Source organism: Microcebus murinus, chromosome 3 (assembly GCF_040939455.1).
Source record: "Microcebus murinus isolate Inina chromosome 3, M.murinus_Inina_mat1.0, whole genome shotgun sequence".
NCBI lineage: Eukaryota > Metazoa > Chordata > Mammalia > Primates > Cheirogaleidae > Microcebus > Microcebus murinus.
The window spans coordinates 9,157,412-9,171,603 of NC_134106.1; the positions used below are offsets into that span (position 1 = coordinate 9,157,412).

At 42.9% G+C, this 14,192-nt stretch overlaps 1 long non-coding RNA gene across 1 annotated transcript; it reads right to left on the reverse strand.

Annotated features, from left to right (window-relative positions):
• Positions 1-1,513: 1,513 nt before the first annotated feature.
• LOC105880210 (uncharacterized) lies at positions 1,514-9,510 on the reverse strand. The gene is made up of 4 exons (XR_001158071.2): positions 9,332-9,510; positions 6,677-6,759; positions 2,751-2,865; positions 1,514-1,865 (listed from the first exon to the last, which is right to left on the reverse strand). It is a non-coding gene; the product is annotated as an uncharacterized LOC105880210 (long non-coding RNA).
• Between the last annotated feature and the right edge of the window lie 4,682 nt (positions 9,511-14,192).

The following is a 14,192-nucleotide window of genomic DNA, read 5'->3' on the forward strand; positions in this document are numbered from 1 at the left end:
TGCCTCATCCTTACTGTGGGCAGGTTGATTAAACTCTCTGAGCTTCAATTATCCAATCTGCAAAATGGACAAAATTATACTCTTGAACTCAAGGCTTATCCTCATGCAGTCCAACTACAGTTTTTTTTTTTTGTTTTTTTTTCCAAATAATTCCAAAGAGTTCTGTGGATTTGCCTGATACTTACATGTTCTGCATGACCAACTCCTCAGGCTCAGGCAGCAAGTGCTATCAGATTGCGTTCGTTTTTCCCAGAGCAAGTTAAAACCAGTGGAGGTTCTTAATGAGTCCATTCACTACATCATTGCTTCAACGGATCCTTCAGAGGTAGGTTCCTGAGATTTTTCAGTGCATAAAACAAAGAGTCCTACTTCCAGGGAGGATGCGTTCTGGAGGGAAGGGGTGGTCAGACCAGGAACTTCGAATCACATATATAATTAAATTATATGATCTGTTAGGAAGTGGTAAGTTCCACACCATGAGAGAAAGGTAGATGAGGGAAAGGAAGAGTAGCAACGAAATGCAGAAAGCAGGGGAATGTGGCAGGTTGCTGCGTGGGCATTTCATGGCATCCTTGGGGTGGGCCTTGTGTGGAAGGTGCCATTGAAACGAAGTCCTGAAGGAGGAGAGGGCATTAGCAAGTGCTATCTGGGGGAACGCGTTGCTGGCAGAAGAAACAGCAGAGCAAAGACCCCGTGGCGGGAGCATGCCTCTGTGTTTGACGGACAGCAAGGAGACAGATATGGTACATGGATGTGGTGGGTGGCCAAGGGGAAGTCTCCAAAACCCAACCCCAGGCTCTTGAGCTCTCTTCTTCCTTTGGATTTTTCATAAACACTGGGGCTAGTGGAGTCCAGAAGGGCCTTCTCCAAAGGGCAGAGTCCCATCATCTGACACCTTCCATGAGGCCCTTCCTGCCCTATGCCATTGGGTGACACCATCTACATCCATGCAGGTGAAGCTGCTGGTCCCTGCCAAACCAGTGTCTCTCTCACCATTCCTACTTTAGCCAGACAATTCCTGCTTCTGGAAGTCAAGCTCAGCCTCTCGAGCAGCCTCCTGAGGCCAAGCCAGAAAGGACGTGGGCTCCTGTCCCCCTGAACCCACAGTCACACTGCTTTTTCTCGTCCTGGGACATTCATACCACTGCCAGCAAGCTCTCCTTTGTCCACCTGTGAAAGATGCAGGATTCCTGCACCTCTAGTTCTCAGACAGGCTCTGTTGCCTCAGTGAGCCTAGGCTAGGAGTTTCAAATTGATAGGAGTTTCAAATTGATAGTTCAAATTGTGAATTGCCCAGAGGTTTCATTTGCCAGACAGAACATTACATAAAAAAAAAAAAATACATTGGTCAAAGGATGGAAAATTTCAGTTAGACAGGAGGAGTAAGTTCAGAAGATCTATTGTACAACATAACATGGTGACTATGGTTAACAACAATGTATTGTATTCATGAAAATTGCCAAGAGAGTAGATCCCCAATGTTCTCACCACACAAAATAAGAATGCGAGGTAATGAATATGTTAATTAGTTTAATTTAGCTATTCTGCAATGCACACATAATTCAAAACATCATGTTGTACACAATAAATATATACAATTATATAACCAACTCATTTTAGTTAAAATATAAATTTAAAAAAGGTTTAAAAAAAAGGATTTGATTGTGCTTGGTGGGCAAGCAGCTTCCTCCCATGGCAGGGAAGCCCTGATGGGCTCTATCTCTACATATCATCATGGCCATTGAAGCTTTCAGGCTGGGAATCATACGAGCTGCCCACTTTGCCCAGGAGGCCAGGGGTGAGAAATCTTTGAAATCTCATTGATGGCTCAACTCATCTGCGGAGGGTCACACTCATCTCTCCTACTAAAGTAAAAGAAAATGATTAAATGAAATAAAACAGAAGATACATCACTGGTCAGTGACCCTTTCTTATTTTAAATGATGGCCTTTTCCTCTCGAGAAGAGGGTTATGGGTCGTGAGAGGCCTGTGGAGGTCATCTCCTCTGGCACCAGCCTTTCATGGATGAGGACCCTAAGACACAGAGAGGTCAGCTGGCTTTCCAAAGGTCCCTCGGTTGGTGGCCACGCTGGGACCAGACAGAGTCCAAGCCTCCTGCCTCCCAGCCCAGAACTTGTTTCAAGATTTTACAACTCCAAAACGCCCTTTTTTTTTTTCCTCAAGCACTTTACTTTTAGTTTGCTTTTCTTTCGGTCCCTTTACTAGATGTAATTTTCCCCTCTATGTTCCTCTTAACTCCAGGCCAACTAGTTCATTCTGCATTGAAAATAAGTCACATATTCGCTACTGTCTACAAGGCCCTGTGCAAGAGCTTGGGGGAAATTGCAAAAAGAAGTTTCAACCCTCAAGACATAAATTCTAGGAGAGACAATCATTAAAAATGCACATAAACATAATGCATGTGCTGTAAGGAGCATGCTAGGAGCTATTTAGGTTGTAAAGTTCAAGGACAGGAAAATTTCGCTGAAAGAGAAGGGATAGAGAAAAGTGAGCTTGTGGCAGGCTAAGCTAGGTTTTCATCTAACGGCTTCATTTATGAATAAAAAGCTCTGTTTGGAAACTCACCTTGTCACTAAGAACTATCAACACTCTGGGTTTCCATGTTGGGAGGAAACGCTCTGGGAGTCACAGGGATAGGGTGTGGATATTTTTAAATGACAGCTTGAAGAAAGCCTCTCTGTTTTCCATGCAATTCCCATTCTGGGGTCTGAATGAGAGCCCCACATCACCTGTAAGTTGATCTTTCTCCTTGAAGTTACTCTTCATAAATTTTCTTGAAGTCCAGGGCCTCGTCTTTTGAATATATGAGGTGTCTATCAAGGCAGCACGGACAACACCATTTAACTATGCAACATGGAACAAAACAAAAAGTTTTCTTCAATATTACTAGAGAATTTATCCAATGGAACATTTAGGCTTCACATACAATATAATATGATAACATCTATGGCCCTGGATTGAAAAATAGATACAATGTTTCCAGGCTGAATTCAATCCTATTTCCTATGATCCTAAGGTATTATGCATACATCTATTACTCAATAATAATTCACCCAGCACATACTATGATAACAGGTAATATAATAAATATTGAGGGTACAGAGATTTAATGAGAAATCGACATAGCATTCTTATTAGTATTGAATATAATATTATGTCCATAATTATAATGCACTGTGGGAAATATGATAAACCCTAAAAATCTAATTGGTTAAACGCAATAGAAGTTCATTTCTCATCCACCTAAAGTCTAAAATGTGAATTTCTAATTATCAGGAGACTTTCCTCTAATCAGTAATTCAGAGATCCAGGTTCTTCTCACCTTATGACCCTACCATCTTCAACATCTGACTTCCAAGTTTATCTGGGTTGTCAACAAAAAGCTGACAGGGGAGGGGAGCATGAAGAAGGTGCATCTACCTTGAAATTTACCTTGGCTTAGAAGTTGCCACTTTGTCTTTGTTCATAATCCATTAATTACTTTTAGCTACTAGGGAAGCTGGGAGATCAAGTCCCTGGCTGGGCAGCCACTTTCCAGCAACAGCTCTGCATAATGGAACAGGAACAAGAACTGCTGGTGGACAGCTACCTCCTGTGCTACTGTCCTGAGTTTGGTGTGGGTAGAGGTAGCGATTTCCAGCTTCTTGTGTGGCTGGGTATAACAGCCACACGACTAAGTTCTGGCCAGTGGGATAAGCATGGAAGTATTGTGGGACTACTTCCAAGAAACATCTTAGTATCAGCTTGAATTCCTTTGTCCCTTTCCTCTTCATCCCCCTCTGCTTTATTGGAAGTGAGAGCTGGAGTCCCAGTTACCATCTTGGACCCTAAAGTTGAGGACCACATCCAGGTTGATAGAGTAAAAAGTTAAAAAATGCTTGAGGATGTGGAAGAGTTTTTGGAGCAGGAAGAATGACCTGGGCTACCTACCTCAGATTTTTATGTGAAGAAGAAATAAATTTCAATCTTTTTATAGCACATGTTACGGTGGGATTTGTTAATTACAACTGAACCTAATCTTAAGTGGTTCAAATGGTAATGCTTGCAAAGGCTTGGAATTATATTGAGCTTGCAATTACATGGGAGTTCTGAAAGTGTTGAGAATCTCATGTTGTTGTAATATAAGGTGCATGGCCCAGGGCAAGGACAGGCCAACATTTTCCATAAAAGGACATCTAATAAATACATTAGGCTTTGCAGGTCATATGATCTCTGTAGCAATTTCTCAATTCTGCTATCGTGTTGTGAAAGAAGCAATGGAAATTGGTGTAATGGAATGAGAATAGCTGTGTTCCAATAAAACTTTATTTATAAGAACAGGTGGAGAGCTGGATTTGATCTGCTTAGAGGATAATCATGCTGGATTATCATTGGTGATTTATATATGAGTTCCTCAATATTGTGTGTATGTGCATGTATGTGGTTTTTCCAGTTATATAGACAGGTATGTAACATAGTGTCAGGCAAAGAATGTAGGTTTGATTGACATCTGACTCTGAGCAGGTGAATGGGCTAACCCAGTCCTCTAGCTGTGCTTGTATATCTACTCTGGGTGCTGACGTACTTACCACCTAATTTACTACTACTGACAGATTCCAATTTTGACCTATAATAGGAGCTGTCAATGTTTTAACCAAAAAAGAAACTAGTGGTAGAATGTTTCTAGAAGCTCAGCAGTCAATAAAAGTGGAAAGTTTTTTTTTTTTTTTTTTTTATCATTAGGTGGCAGAGCCTTTAGCATTTCTTTCTGCTAATAGACTTCAATCTGAATTGAGAGATCTCTCTCTCCTCCTAGTAGAACATTATTATAGCAAGAAAGAAGATGTTTCAGTGTTTGGGGTGTATCTGTTCATGAGATGTATTTGTTCATGATGAAAGTACTTTGAAATAGGGACAGAAGTTCTCATTTATTTTTTTATTAATGCTGTGGCAAAGTGGCAGAAAAAAAAAACAATTAATCTTTCTATGTCTTAATATCCTCACTTTAAAATGGTGGCAGTGCTATTGACTTGAGATCTTTGTTGTGGGAAGTAAGGCAAATTTAATCAAGAATGCAAAGTGCCCATGTAATGAATAGGGGCTAAATGTGTGCTTGTGGTTCAATGGGAGCTGCAAAGGAATTATATGGGTTTATTTCTCAACACTACAATCAGAAATGATAAATGATCTGACCCATCTGTTTTGCTCAAACTAGTGAGAAACATTTATGTAACAAACATTTATTAAATTCTTCCCATATGCCAGATGATATTATATAGATTGGAGTTGATTCCTGAAGTGGGGAATCTAATATAATTGGTAGTATCTCATGGGGCTCTTTGTATGAGCTGTAGGAAGATGTTTGTAATGAACTTGTAGATCTTTAGGTCATGGCCAACTGCCCAGTAGTCAATGCATAAGGAAACACAGAAGAAAGACATTCTAAATGGTGGAGAGGGCAAAGTGACCTTTGCAATTACATTAAGGTGTAAAAGAATTGGAATCATTGATCCACAGTTGGGAAGCACACAGACAGGAAGCAACCAGGTCAGGAATTCAAATGCTTAAACAAAATTGGGTCTAAATGGATCAAAAGTGAGTGTTCCTCAAATGTGTCTAGATTGTCTCATATTGGGACTTTGAACAAACATTTGGGGAATTGGCAAGTGCAGAGAATCTGCAGATGTTTTCCATATACACAATATATCTTAGACAGCTGAGTAAACCTTAGGATTCAGGAAATGCTCAGACATACAGGGAAGTTGTTTAGTGGAGAAAAATCTGTTTGCTTTCCTGACACCCTCTCTCTTGTCTAAATCAATTATGAACATTCATCTAACCCGCCCATATAGGTCATAGAAACTTGCACTGCTAAGAACTCTGAGAAGGTCTGGAAGCTGAGAACTATTAACTAAGCTTTTATCATTAATTGTTATGCTTCTTTTTTTCTTCTAAGCTTTTATTGGAAAAATTTCCCCAAAGCTATAATTACACTGAACAATGACAGAACTTATTTAATGAAGCAGAGAGCAGAAACTTTTTGAGACAGCAAAATTTGCAACTACTTAAATATTAATGAAAAATAGTCTGTCTCAATCCTTTTTTTTCCACACTTTTCATCTCACGCTTGCATTTAGTCTATAGAAAGTTCAATCATTATTTATATTAGAATTAGTGGAATAAAAATGTATGAATAATTTTATGATTTTCCCAAGAGCAATTTTTCTGTACCAATTGAGCATATGAATAAAAACAAGTTTAAATCACAAAAAGAATAATACATTTCTACATTTTTAAAATCAATGCTCTAAAATGGCCACTGCAATGAAGATAACTTTTATATCTATGTTTTTTTTCCAGGCGTTGATTTCATTTAAAAATTTTTATATCTGTTAGTTGTAGAATAGATAAGTTTTGATATTATATAGGGGTATCATCTCAGTCAAGTGATATTTCACAAATTACCCAGATATTTTATTACATGGAGTAGACATGTTATATTTGCATAGAATATGCAAATTCCCTTTTGATTCTATAAATGGCATTCAAAAAACCCAAACCTTCTTGCCATACAGTGACATGAATAATTTTAAATGATAGAAAGTGCACTATAAGCTATCAAATGAGTAGACTGTGTATGGTAGCTAAGCATTGATGACAAAAGGGCACAGCAAACCTTCAGGTGCACAGATTTCCTGGGTCCCATATGGACACCAAGGCAGGATTGCTGTCTTGTTTAGTAAGTTCACAGAAGAATGCCTGGAATAAAACAAACAAATTGAATAAATATTCTTAATGACAGTCAAGGCTATTTCCTATATCTTCTGCATTTTACAAAAAGCTTTCCGTGAACTCACTCCTCCAATCTGGCTCCTTTCTACGTTGAATCCCTGAATATCATTGTGTTGTTATTTGTGTTATGCTTGGGTTTGTCCACTGGAAATATTCATCTTTAACAGCAAAGGGTCATCAAAGGCAAGCAATATTCCAATCTAACCCTCACCAACACAACAGGAAAATATTTGGAACCATACACAGCCCGTTATTAATACCACTGAGGGGATGAACGAAACAAAACAATAAAGGCTGAAAAACAGACAACTGGAGTCATGTTTGACCAGAATGGGGACTGAAGGATAACAGTGGGGCATATATATAGCTTTGATAGGTTTTCTGAGACGTTTTCAAAAAAGGAAAACAAAAGATTTGTTCATTGTTTTTATTTCATCAAATACGAATGGATATAACTATCCCATTATAATCACAATGCAGTTGTGTACAACACAGTACAATGGGGTACTTTGCTTTGAAAAATTCTAAAAATATTATCATCAGCTTCCATTGTGCACCTTGGTGTTAATATCTTATTTCCCATCTCGCTACATTGCAATTTCTCATAGCATCTCCCTCCATGGGCTGGAGGGCTCCACTCTACAGCGACAGTCAGTCCTACTAGGTCCCTGTGCCTTTTCCATCAGGTGTGGTATATTTGCCTTTCTTTGCTCAAAAATAGAGAAAATATAATTTATCAACACAACTAGGCCGGGCACGGTGGCTCACGCCGAGGCTGGCGGATTGCTCGAGGTCAGGAGTTCGAAACAGCCTGAGCAAGAGTGAGACCCCTGTCTGTACTATAAATAGAAAGAAATTAATTGGCCAACTAATATATATGGGAAAAAAATTAGCCAGGCATGGTGGCCCATGCCTGTAGTCCAGCTACTTGGGAGGCTGAGGCAGTAGGATTGCTTAAGCACAGGAGTTTGAGGTTGCTGTGAGCTAGGCTGACGCCACGGCACTCACTCCAGCCTGGGCAACAAAGCAAGACTCTGTCTCAAAACAAACAAACAAACAAACAACAACTAGGCAGTGGTTCTTTGTAAAAAACCCTAAAATATGCATGCTTTTGGCAACAGTAAGAAAAAATGAGAAATTCTTTGATAAACAATATTAGGACCAGAACAGGGGGCATAAAAACATAAACAGTAAAAGATTCAAAATCCATAGACTATTCTGAACAACTTTATGCCAGTAAATTTGAAAACCTACATAAAGCAGATATTATTCTAGGAAAAAAAACCATACGTTTACTTAAAAAAGAGAAGACATCTGAGTAAACTCCTAGTTGTTAATAAATTAAATAGGTAATCAAAGTTTTCCCTAGCAAGTGATGCCAGGCTCACGTGGTTTTCAGGTGAGTTTTACCAAACCTTCAGAATACAGGTAATTCCCACGCTAAATAAAAAAAATTCTGAGAATAGAAAAAGAGAAGTTACCTAACTTATTTTGTGAGCTAATGTAATTTCAGCACCAAAACAAGAAAATTTTGATTCACTACTTACGTAGATTAAATATTCTCAATACCATATTAACAAATAGAATTTATCAGTGTACACTGCAGCATTGATTTTTATTAGCCTTAAGTTGTTGTTATAGTATATATGTCTTGGTAACCAGTGGGCAAGACAGACACCCCACACAGAGACTGGGACAGAAGAAAGCAAGCCCACGGAGGCAGCGGGATATGGAAGGCAGCATCCAACCTAGTCTTTGGTGGTCAAGAGGAGATGACAGCCAAGATTTAAGGGTTATTCAGTAAGGATAAGGACATTCTAGGCTGAAAAAGTAGCAAACCACCGCGTACAGAGAGTGCAGGGCAGGTATGGGACACTGCTAGTGAGTTGGCTATGGCAGGACTAGGGCACGAGGTTGGCTGAGCTGCTAGACCAAGGCCATTCCAGGGAAGACCTCCTGTTCACGGCGGTCTAAACTGACTTCTCCATCCATGCTGCTTTTGCTGCATCTCCCCTGTTCCTCCACCACCCCCTCCACCGGCAGAGGCAATACCAGTCATTCGCCTCCTCTCAATCCTCTGCCTCTCAGAACTCAGCCCCGCTCTGCCAGCAGGAGTTGCTCCCACGAGTCCAGAACAATCGCCCTTGTTTTAGCCTCCTCTCTGCCCGCTCTGGAGCTTGCAGATGGTGGGCCCTCGGCACCTCCTGGCTGACTAAGGGACGGCATTTTGTCAAAGTACTCGAACAATTAGCTAACTTTGACACGTGGCTCAGCTGTCTAAGGGAGAAAACTGGAAACTGGCCCATTGCAAAGTGATGGGAGAACTTGGAACAGAGAGCAGGGCCGGAAACAGACTAACCCACACAACGGAGCTGTGCGTGCATGGGGGCTCAGCACCCCTCCTGCTCAGCAGCAAGACTGCACAGGGCCACACGGTCGGCTTTGGGGTCAGAGCCCCAGTCTGGAGCCCAACCTGCTGCCGATTAAACAAGTGACCTTGACCCCGTTGCTGAAACTTTTTGAATGATGATCTCCTTACCTGACTACAGAGAAAATGCACACTCCGCACGGTTGCTGTAAGAATCACACAAAACGCAGCCTGTGAAAGTGCTTAAAAGTCCGCAAGTTGTCACAGCCATTTAATTACCGAGCTGGCCTGGTTGGGCAAGAAAGACAAAGCACATTGAGAAACAAAATCCAGACTAATTTAAAGCGAGGCACAACAAAAACTAGCAGAAAACAGGACATGATGTCAGGCGTCAAACCTTGGCATACTTTCCAAGTTTAGAGCCGTTTCCCATAAAGGAATATATATAACCCAGTGACTGGAAACTTTGGCCAAGTTTCCGTTTCCTTTCCGTCCTTGCTGAGCTCCACTGGGTGCTCTGCAGCGTGGCTCCGGGGTCCTGTGAGAAACCATTAGTCCCCGGAAGGGCGACTGGCCCTAAGGTTCATGGTTATTATCCTTGAAGTTGAAGAGGTGATGGGAGATGTCACTACGTTTCCTTAGAGCAGGTTTCTGCAGTTAGGAGTCACCTCCTCTCAATCCTTTGGCCTCTCAGAGCTCGGCGACAGCTCTGTGGGCAGGAATGCAGAGGGCAGCCTGCAGCAGGGGTCTTGGGCAGCCTGTGGCTCTCATCGGATGAGACAGTGAGCTGAGGACATGCCTGTTATTTGTTTCACAGTAAAAGTTGAAAATGGCGGCGATGGATCTTGTCAGACAAGAACTTAATAAAAATTTTGAAATTTTCCATAAAACCAGATGTTGTACAGTATCATTAAAATTTAGTGAATTATTAACTCCTATATAGACTTTTATAGATGTTAAGCATTTTATTATGGATTTTTATCTTTCAAGGGTCTAAATTGATCTAAATTTCCCAAAGAAAGGCTAAGAATAAAGAAAGGAGCAGGAAGTGGAGGCAAGTGGTTACAAGAGAGGAGTTGTTCATAATTTCGGAAATGGGTTATCACATTCATTTGTGTACTTCTGCATGGCAATTTAGAAAGATTTACCAAAACCAATTTTTACTACAATTTTGAAATATCTTGAAGCAAAAACACAATCTTCAATTTTGATGCTGGTTTTTGTGTGGTTAGATACATTGGATGATGAAAAAATGGTGCATTTGGAAAAAAGAGTAACAGAAACAATCCTGGGTGTTGTGAGAATGCAGATTTTTGTGGTTCGATGCCTCTTTTCCAAGACCCTGTCATTTTTTTCTGCACGCTAGGAGCTTGAGATTTAAAGCAAACTTGAAGCAGCTCTACCTTTGTCGGTTGAGGCTCACAAAAGCCCAACTATCCTCCTTATCTGTAAAATGGGATTAGTACAGAACCCATCTTACAGAGTTTAATAAGATTCAAAACAGTATGACATGTTAAATACTTAGCACATGTATAGCACTTCCTAAGGTCCTTGATTAATTGTAACTATGATGAACTTTACCACTGCTAGTGTGGTAGCTGTAGCCTTTACTTGAAACTTTGACTCTTACTCTGTTCTTAAGTAGACATGATAAACTATAGCTAATTTAAACTGCTGTGTTTTATAAAATGAAAACAATCAACAACTTCGAAAATATCATCCTATCTTGATTATACAGAGCATAGGCAATAACGGTGTCTAGTGAGCATGAAATGGTTTCTTACTCCCAGGTGGGAGATGTTGCTAGAAATAGAGAATATTCCTCTCTGGCCCTTATAGTTCAGAAGACATTTGAAAGTGAAGTAGGAGGGGAAAATTAAAGTGCAGAACTAAGCACAAGCCATTCAGATAGAACCCAGACTATGCCTTCACGAAGTGTGCAAGGAGGGTGGCAACGTGCCTCCCCCCACGGAAAGCAGGCAGAGGGAATTTGGAGGAGAATACATGAGAAAGTCCAGCTCCCTTAAACAATTTTTGTGCGCTTGCAGAATAGCAGTGGAAATACAACAGCGCAACTGAAGCGGTTCGCATGGGAGCCCCTAGAAGGGAACTGGGCCATCAGTGAGGCTAAGAATTAGCCAGAGTTAAAATGCTAGTGACAGAGGTCCCTAGTGCAGATGAGCTGGGACACAGGCACAGAGAGCAGACGTACCTCAGTAGCTATTCACAGCCTAGGGAGCAGACACCGCTGCTTGTCACTAGGTGTAACTCAGGGGAAGACCTGGGCCACCAAGCGTAGTTCATTGTATAAATTAAGCTGAGTGTTTTTTTTTTTTTTAACCCTCACTCAACCCCTCTGCTCCTACTTTTTAAATTCTTCTGAAGCTTAGAGTTAAAGATCTGCCATAGGTATGTTTAAAGAGAGAGACAGGACCTGAATGATTTTAATAGTATTTTTCAGACTCACCATTTGAGTGCCAGGACAGGGTGGCACAAGGTGAGGGGGCCAGGTTTGGGGAGGAACTGCTTTATTGGTTATCCACTGCTACACAACACTACTACTACAAACTGAGACGCTGAAAGCCACGCACACATTTATTATCATAGTTTCTGAGGGTCAGGAGTCTGGCCTGGGGTTCACTGCACCCTTTGTCAGGCTGCAAACCAGGGTCAGCCAGGGCTGAGTATGCAACTGAGGCTCGGCTGGGGAAGGAGCTGCTTCCACGCTCAGATGGTTGTTGGCTCCGGCCAACCACCCGCATCCTGCATCCTCGTAGGCTGCTGGACTGACCTAGGTTTCTTGCTGACTGTGTGCCAGAGGGGGGCCTCAGTTTCCCTCCCTGCAGCTCTGCCCGCAGGACAACCCACTGCGTGGCAGATTGTGGTTTCAAAGCCAAAGGAAAAAGAGTCTCTCAGTACGACAGTCATCACGACCTTAGGAAACACGGCCTCGGAAGTGCATTCCTGCCCTCTTGGCGGTATTCCATTAGTTGGAACCAAGTCCAAGGTCCCTCCCACGGCCAAGGTGGGTTGAATGAGAGCGTGCCTTCTGGGAGGAGTACGCACGCGTGCCTACTCAGAGTCTGGCCATCAAAACCCATGTGTCAAGAACTTTAAAGACATTGGATAATTCATCTTTTTACCTCAGTCTGAGGTATGTATCTTGGTCCATGGCAGCTTCCTCTAAACTGGTTTGTTTCCTTATAGAAAATCGTCTCCAGTTCCATTTTGTGCACCACAAGCAGAATAACAAAACACGTATGATCACAGCCACGTTCTGTTAAAGTGCCCCTCCCACCACTTTAACCTGATACTCTTGGCCCTTCATTAAGTTGTCCCCCAACTACTGACGCCCATAGTGTTGGGGTGCCCCGGAGCCATGCCCACACTGTGCAGTGTTCTTCCGCTTGGCCCTCCTTTGCGCGCACAGCTGAGCCCCTGGTCCTCTCCCTCAGAGTGGTGGGAGGCACCTGGCCCTGGTTTCTACAGAGAGAGATCCTCCAGAGTTTCATCTGCCCGCAGACCCTGTCTTAGGGACCCACCTTCCACAGCCCCAGTGGACAGAAAAGCAGAGACATTGAGGATGCAATCACACAAGAGGAGGTTTATTTTCTGGCTAGCCAGGGTCCAAGCCCCAGAGCGCCAATGCAGTGGCCACTCTCGCAGGCAAGGACCCCGACTGGAACAATGGCATGCCTTTTATCCCCATGGTGCACAAGCTGTGCACAAGCTGATCACGCGTGGATCATGCGTTGACCTTTAAGATGATTGGTTGCCCACTATTGCCTTTTGAAATAATTGGTGGGTTGGTTGCCCTCTATTGCCTGATAGGCCAGTCGCCGGTGCTTCAATGACCTCATCCCATAATTCCCCCTACAGAGGTATAACAAGCAAGCAATGACCAGAAGCAAAAGTTTGCGGTTAGTTCATTGCCCCACCCAAGTAAATTCCTGATAATTGGAAAAATTCCTCTGCCCTTCCTCTGCCCTACAAATTCCTCTGCCCTTCCTCTGCCCTACAAATTCCTCTGCCCTTCCTCTGCCCTACACCTGGGCCTCCCCCACCTGCACATCACCCGGAGCTCTCCTCACCCCGCACTTAGAGCTCCCGAGTTTCAGTGGCGACAGCTCGGAGGCTGTCAGACCTCTTCTTAGGATCTAACCCAGTGATGCCTTCCGGGGTCTGGTGCCAGCCCTCCATGCGCATTTTCTTCACCCATCATTGCCTAGATATGATTTCCCTGTTACACGGAGAGAAGATAGAAGCTTTGAAGCATTTACGTCGCTTTTCCTGGTCGGCCGGTGGGGGCAAGCTGGCTTCCAGTAAGGGAAGCATTTTGCATCTCAACTCCAGTCCGCCAAACACCAGCTATCCAACATTAATTTCCCTACATGCGACATTTGTGGAGTGAGGTTTGCTCATCTCTAAGGCCTTTTCTATCAGAATGGCATTACTCTGAAGAGCCTTGAAAGGGGTATCTATTTCCTTAAAATAATAATAATTCCTACAACGGAAGTTGAATCTGTAAGCATGTGAGCAAAGAAGCTGAGTTGGACCAAGAAATCCTGCCTGTTTGATTTCCCTTGATTACCTGTCTGTCTCCCCCTTTCTAAAGCACTGCCACCCTCCCCCACCTGCTTACCAGCACAGCCTTCCATAGTCTATGGGATGGCTGCATGTGCCCAGCCTGCCTGGCGTGCCCCACACACCGAGCCGTCCTCAGAGCGATACCTGTGTACTTCCGGGAGTGGATGGTGCCCTCCGTGCAGGCTAAGATCTGAGGGCCCGTGCTGTTCCTACAGGGGGCCAATGCATCCTGGAATTCTGGGCGTTACCTCTCCTGGGTCAAATAGATCAATGGAAATAGGGGACGGAAGGAGCTAGCAGGATAAAGCCCCCTCCTGCCTTCCTCCCATGTGCTGCTCCAAAGCTCAGACACTCGCCGCAGTTTTCCTGGACAAGGCCTGGGTGCCTGATGAATGCGGCCTGGAGCTGCTGCTGCAACTTCAAGGCTCACCAGGAGACACGGTGA